Below are 6,419 nucleotides of genomic sequence, written 5' to 3'. Positions count from 1 at the left end.
TCCCTCTCTTGAGCCTCTGCATCCCTCTCTTGAGCCTTTGCATCACTCTCTTAAGCCTCTGCATCCCTCTCATGATCCTCTGCATCACTCACAAGAGCCTCTGCATCCCTCTCTTGTGCCTCTGCATCCCTCACTTTAGCCTCTGCAACACTGTCTTGAGCCTCTGAATCACTCTCTTGAGCCTCTGCATCACTCTCATGAGCCCTAGCATCCCTCTCTTGAGCCTCTGCATCACTTTCTTGAGATTCTGCATCACCCTTTTAAGCCTCTGAATCACTCTTTTGAGCGTTTGCATCACTTTCTTAAAACTCTGCATCCCTCTCTTAAGCCTCTACATCACTCTCTGGAGCCTCTGCATCACTCTCATGAGCCTCTGCATCACTCTCGTAAGCCTCTGCATCATTCTCTCGAGCCTCTGCATCCCTCTCTTGACCCTCTGCATCACTCTCTTCGGCCTCTGCATCCCTCTCTTGAGCCTCTGCATCATTCTCTTAGGCCTCTGCATCACTCTCTTGAGCTTCTGCATCACTCTCCTGAGCCTCTGCATCCCTCTCCTGAGCCTCTGCATCACTCTCTTGAGCCTCGGCATCCCTCTCAAAAGTCTCTGCATCACTCTCTTGAGCCTCTGCATCACTCTCTTAAGCCTCTGCATCCTTCTCTTGAATCTCTGCAACACTCTCTTGAGCCTCTGCATCCCTCTCTTAAGCCTCTGCATTACTCTCTTGACCCTCTGCATCACTCACTTTAGCCTCTGAATCACTCTCTTGAGCCTCTGCATCACTCTCTTGAGCCTCTGCATCCTTCTCTTGAATCTCTGCAACACTCTCTTGAGCCTCTGCATCCCTCTCTTAAGCCTCTGCATTACTCTCTTGACCCTCTGCATCACTCACTTTAGCCTCTGCATCCCTCTCTTGAGCCTCTGAATCACTCTCTTGAGCCTCTGCATCACTCTCATGAGCCCTATCATCCCTCTCTTGAGCCTCTGCATCACTTTCATGAGATTCTGCATCACCCTTTTAAGCCTCTGAATCACTCTTTTGAGCGTTTGCATCACTTTCTTAAAACTCTGCAACACTCTCTTTAGCCTCTGCATCACTCTCTTAAGCGTCTGCATCACTCTCTTCGGCCTCTGCATCGCTATCTTCAGCCTGTGCATCCCTTTCTTGATCCTCTGCATCACTCTCTTGAGCCTCTGTATCACTCTCGTAATCCTCTGCATCACTCTCTTGAGCCTCTGCATCACTCTCTTGAGCCTCTGCATCACTCTTTTAAGCTTATGCATCCCTTTCGTGATCCTCTGCATCACTCTCTTGAGCCTCTGCATCATTCTCTTGAGCCTCTGCATCCCTCTCCTAAGCCTCTACATCATTCTCTTGAGCCTCTGCATTACTCTCGTAAGCCTCTGCATCATTCTCTCGAGCCTCTGCATCCCTCTCTTGACCCTCTGCATCACTCTCTTCGGCCTCTGCATCCCTCTCTTGAGCTTCTGCATCACTCTCCTGAGCCTCTGCATCCCTCTCCTGAGCCTCTGCATCACTCTCTTGAGCCTCGGCATCCCTCTCAAAAGTCTCTGCATCACTCTCTTGAGCCTCTGCATCACTCTCTTAAGCCTCTGCATCCTTCTCTTGAATCTCTGCTACACTCTCTTGAGCCTCTGCATCCCTCTCTTAAGCCTCTGCATCACTCTCTTGACCCTCTGCATCACTCTCTTGAGCATCTGCATCACTATCTTGAGCCTCTGCATCACTCTCTTTAGCCTCTGCATCCCTCTCATAAGCCTCTGCATCCCTCTCATAAGCCTCTGCAACACTCTCTTCAGCCTCTGCATCACTCTCTTAAGCGTCTGCATCACTCTCTTCGGCCTCTGCATCGCTATCTTCAGCCTGTGCATCCCTCTCTTGATCCTCTGCATCACTCTCTTGAGCCTCTGCATCCCTTTCGTGATCCTCTGCATCACTCTCTTGAGCCTCTGCATCATTCTCTTGAGCCTCTGCATCCCTCTCCTAAGCCTCTACATCATTCTCTTGAGCCTTTGCATTACTCTCTTGAGCCTCTGCATCACTCTTTTAAGCCTCTGCATCTCTCTCTTTAGCCTCGGCATCACTCTCTTTATCTTCTGCATCACTCTCTGGAGCCTCAGCATCCCTCACCTGAGCATCTGCAGCACTCTCGTGAGCCTCTGCATCATTCTCTTGAGCCTCTGCATCCCTCTCTTAGGCCTCTGCATCACTCTCTTGAGACTCTGCATCCCTCTCTTTAGCCTTTGCATCACTCTCTTAAGCCTCTGCATCCCTCTCTTGAGGCTCTGCATCACTCTCAAGAGCCTCTGCATCCATATCTTGAGCCTCTGGATCCCTCTCTTGAGCCCCTGCATCCCTCTCTTGAGCCTTTGCATCCCTCTCTTGAGCCTCTGCATCCCTCACTTAAGCCTCTGCATCACTCTCTTGAGCCTCTGCATCACTCTCTTGAGCCTCTGCATCCCCTCTCATAAGCCTCTGCATCACTCACTTTAGCCTCTGCATCACTCTCTTGAGCCTCTGCATCACTTTCTTAAGCCTCTGCATCACTCTCTTGAGCCTCTGCATCCCACTCTTGAGCCTTTGCATCACTCTCTTAAGCCTCTGCATCCCTCTCATGATCCTCTGCATCACTCTCAAGAGCCTCTGCATCACTCTCTTCAGCCTCTGCATCCCTCTCTTGAGCCTCTGCATCATTCTCCTAAGCATCTGCATCACTCTCTTCAGCCTCTGCATCACTCTCTTGAGCCTCTGCATCACTCTCTTGAGCCTCTGCATCACTCTCTTGAGCCTCTGCATCACTCTCTTGAGCCTCTGCATCCCTCTCTTAAGCCTCTCAATCATTCTCCTGAGACTCTGCATCACTCTCTTGAGCCTCTGCATCACTCTCTTGAGCCTCTGCATCTTTCTCCTAAGCTTCTCCATCCCTCACTTGAGCCTCAGCATCCCTCTCATGAGCCTCTGCATCCCTCTCTTCAGCCAATGCAACACCCTCTTCAGCCTCTGCATCACTCTCTTAAGCCTCTGAATCCCTCTCTTGAGCCTCTGAATCCCTCTCTTGATGCTCTGCATCCCTCTCTTGAGCCTCTGCATCCCTCTCTTGAGCCTTTGCATCACTCTTTTAAGCCTCTGCATCCCTCTCATGATCCTCTGCATCTCTCTCAAGAGCCTCTGCATCCCTCTCTTGTGCCTCTGCATCCCTCCCTTTAGCCTCTGCATCCCTCTCTTGAGCCTCTGAATCACTCTCTTGAGCCTCTGCATCACTCTCATTTGCCCCAGCATTTCTCTCTTGAGCCTCTGCATCACTTTCTTGAGCCTCTGCATCACCCTTTTAAGCCTCTGAATCACTCTTTTGAGCCTTTGCATCACTTTCTTAAGCCTCTGCATCCCTCTCTTAAGCCTCTACATCACTCACTTGAGCCTCTGCATCACTCTTTTGAGCCTCTGCATCACTCTCGTAAGCCTCTGCATCACTCTCGTAAGCCTCTGCATCATTCTCTTGAGCCTCTGCATCCCTCTCTTGACCCTTTGCATCACTCTCTTCGGCCTCTGCATCCCTCTCTTGAGCCTCTGCATCATTCTCTTAGGCCTCTGCATCACTCTCTTGAGCTTCTGCATCACTCTCTTGAGCCTATGCATCCCTCTCCTGAGCCTCTGCATCTCTCTCTTGAGCCTCGGCATCCCTCTCAAAAGTCTCTGCATCACTCTCTTGAGCCTGTGCATCACTCTCTTAAGCCTCTGCATCCCTCTCATAAGCCTCTGCAACACTCTCTTCAGCCTTTGCATCACTCTCTTAAGCCTCTGCATCACTCTCTTCGGCCTCTGCATCGCTATCTTAAGCCTGTGCATCCCTCTCCTGATCCTCTGCATCACTCTCTTGAGCCTCTGCATCACTCTCTTGATCCTCTGCATCACTCTCTTGAGCCTCTGCATCACTCTCTTTATCCTCTGCATCACTCTCCTGAGCCTCTGCATCACTCTCTTGAGCCTCTGCATCACTCTCTTGAGCCTCTGCATCACTCTTTTAAGCCTATGCATCCCTTTCTTGATCCTCTGCATCACTCTCTTGAGCCTCTGCATCATTCTCTTGACCCTTTGCATCCCTCTCCTAAGCCTCTACATCGTTCTCTTGAGCCTCTGCATTACTCTCTTGAGCCTCACCAACACTCTTTTTAGCCTCTGAATCTCTCTCTTTAGCCTCGGCATCACTCTATTTACCTTCTGCATCCTTCTCTGGAGCCTCAGCATCCCTCACTTGAGCATCTGCATCACTCTCTTGAGCCTCTGCATCATTCTCTTGAGCCTCTGCATCCCTCTCTTAGGCCTCTGCAACACTCTCTTGAGCCTCTGCATCCCTCTCTTTAGCCTTTGCATCACTCTCTTAAGCCTCTGCGTCCCTCTCTTGAGGCTCTGCATCACTCTCAAGAGCCACTGCATCCATATCTTGAGCCTCTGCATCCCTCTCTTGAGCCCCTGCATCCCTCTCTTGAGCCTTTGCATCCCTCTCTTGAGCCTCTGTATCCCTCACTTAAGCCTCTGCATCACTCTCTTGAGCCTCTGCATCACTCTCTTGAGCCTCTGCATCCCCTCTCATAAGCCTCTGCATCACTCTCTTTTGCCTCTGCATCACTCTCTTGAGCCTCTGCATCACTTTCTTAAGCCTCTGCATCACTCGCTTGAGCCTCTGCATCCCTCTCTTGAGCCTTTTCATCACTCTCTTAAGCCTCAGCATCCCCCTCATGATCCTCTGCATCACTCTCAAGAGCCTCTGCATCTCTCTCTTGTGCCTCTGCATCCCTCACTTGAGCTTCTGCATCCCTCTCTTGAGCATCACTCTCTTCAGCCTCTGCATCCCTCTCTTGAGCCTCTGCATCATTCTCCTAAGCATCTGCATCACTCTCTTCAGCCTCTGCATCACTCTCTTGAGCCTCTGCATCCCTCTCTTAAGGCTCTGCATCACTCTCTTAAGCCTCTGCATCACTCTCTTTAGCCTCTGCATCACTCTCTTGAGCCTCTGCATCACTCTCTTGAGCCTCTGCATCCCTCTCTTGAGCCTCTGCATCACTCTCTTGAGCCTCTGCATCCCTCTCTTAAGCCTCTGCATCATTCTCTTGAGCCTCTGCATCACTCACTTGAGCCTCTGCATCACTCTCTTGAGCCTTTGCATCCCTCTCTTGAGCCTCTGCATGATTCTCCTAAGCCTCTCCATCCCTCACTTGATCCTCAGCATCCCTCTCATGAGCCTCTGCATCCTTCTCTTGAGCCTTTGCATCACTCTCCTAAGCCTCTGCATCTCTCTCTTCAGCCTCTGCATCACTCTCTTGAGCCTCTGCATCACTCTCTTGAGCCTCTACATCCTTCTCTTGAGCCTCTGCATCCCTCTCTTAAGCCTCTGCATCACTCTCTTGATCCTTTGCATCACTCTCTTGAGCCTCTGCGTCCCTCTCCTAAGCCTCAGCAACACTCTCTTCAGCCTCTGCATCACTCTCTTAAGCCTCTGCATCCCTCTCTTGATCCCCTGCATCACTCTCTTGAGCCTCTGCATCACTCTCTTGAGCTCTGCAACACTCTTTTTCAGCCTCTGCATCACATTTTGCCCAAACCCTCCCTGCAGTTTTTGAAGTATCCCACACATCCCAAATTCGACGCTTGAGCTATATTTTGGAGGCAAATTCTGGCTCTCTGCATGTAATCGCCGTTTATAATTACGACTTTTTATACCGAAAATATGCCAATTACTGAGATTAGCTATGGGTCATATTTTGAAGAATCCCCCCCCTGCAGTTTTCAAAATATCCCAAACATCCAAAATTTGACCCTTGAACAATATTTTGGAGCCAAATTCTGGCTCTCTGCACGTATTCGCAGTTTGAAATCAGGGCTATTTATACAGAAAATATGCCATTTACTGAAAGAGGCGATGTATCACGTTTTGCCCAAACCCTCCCTGCAGTTTTCAAAATATCACATACATCACAAATTCGACGCTTGAGCCAAATTCGACGCTTGAGCTTGAGCCATTTTAAAGCCCAATTTCTGGCTCTCTGCACGTATTCGCAGTTTGAAATTACAAATTTTTTTACCCAAAATATGCCAATTACTGAAAGCGGCGATGGGTAACATTTTGCCCAAACCCTCTCTGTAGTTTTCAAGATATCCCAAACATCCCAAATTCGACCCTTGTGCCATATTTTGGAGACAAATTCTCGCTCTGCACGTATTCGCAGTTTGAAATTACGAATTTTTATACCGAAAATATTCTAATTACTGAAAGCGGCGATGGGTCACATTTTGCCCAAACTCTCCCTGCAGTTTTCAAAATTTCGTAAACATCCCAATTTCGACGCTTGATCCATATTTTGGAGCTAAATTCTCGCTCTCTGCACGTATTCGCTCTTTGAA

The sequence above is a fragment of the Procambarus clarkii genome, unplaced genomic scaffold (assembly GCF_040958095.1).
Source record: "Procambarus clarkii isolate CNS0578487 unplaced genomic scaffold, FALCON_Pclarkii_2.0 HiC_scaffold_142, whole genome shotgun sequence".
Lineage (NCBI taxonomy): Eukaryota > Metazoa > Arthropoda > Malacostraca > Decapoda > Cambaridae > Procambarus > Procambarus clarkii.
Note: the sequence above shows the minus strand (reverse complement) of the source record.